The 818-nt window shown below is 33.0% G+C and overlaps 1 non-coding gene across 1 annotated transcript; it reads right to left on the bottom strand.

The window, feature by feature from the left end:
* Positions 1-338: 338 nt before the first annotated feature.
* On the bottom strand, positions 339-445 carry LOC133802715 (small nucleolar RNA R71). Its single transcript, XR_009877460.1, has one exon. It is a non-coding gene; the product is annotated as a small nucleolar RNA R71 (small nucleolar RNA).
* Between the last annotated feature and the right edge of the window lie 373 nt (positions 446-818).

Raw genomic sequence — 818 nt, 5'->3', positions numbered from 1 at the left:
TTGCACCTATTTCATCTAATGCTCCGTCATGCATTGTTTTACCTACTACTTCTGCTACTCATTTTGAGCTTAAACCCGCAATCATTCAATTATTGCCATCTTTTTATGGGTTAGATAGAGAGGATCCTTACATGCATGTCAAAGATTTCTTAGAAATTTGCTCAACATTTAAATTTCAAAATTTTTCTGATGAGTCGGTCAAACTAAGATTGTTCCCTTTTTCATTAAAAGACAAATCAAAAGCTTGGTTAAATTCCCTTCCCACGGGGTCTATAACTACATGGGATCAACTTTATAATAAATTCTTACTGAAATTTTTTCCTATGTCTAAAACTGATAGTCTAAGGAGAGAAATCTCCGAGTTTTTTCAAAAAGATAATGAAGAGTTTTATGAATGTTGGGAAAGATTTAAAGATTTATTATTAAAATGTCCTCATCATGGTTTTGAAAAATGGAGACTTGTAAAATATTTTTATGATGGTTTGACTCCCTCTAATCGTCAAATGATTCAATCTATGCATATTGGAAATTTTTTAAAATTTCAAGGACAAGAGGCGTGGGACGCCCTTGAAGATTTATCTGTCAATTCACAACAATGGAATTATTTTGATCCTAGGTCTAGGTCAACTAATTCACCAAAAAGAGGAGGAAGGTATGAAGTCAAAGAAGAATTAGACTTAAGAACACCCTTAGACAAATTAGCGAGAAAAGTAGAAGCTTTAGCCATAAGCCAAACTATAAATTCTCCAATACAACCAAGAAAAGATGTTTGTTCTATATGTTCTAGTCCTTTCCATAATGCCCAATCATGTCCTTCC

The sequence above is a fragment of the Humulus lupulus genome, chromosome 9 (genome assembly GCF_963169125.1).
Source record: "Humulus lupulus chromosome 9, drHumLupu1.1, whole genome shotgun sequence".
NCBI lineage: Eukaryota > Viridiplantae > Streptophyta > Magnoliopsida > Rosales > Cannabaceae > Humulus > Humulus lupulus.
The sequence above is the reverse complement of the archived record's forward strand: the minus strand, read 5'-3'. Positions and strand labels throughout refer to the sequence as shown.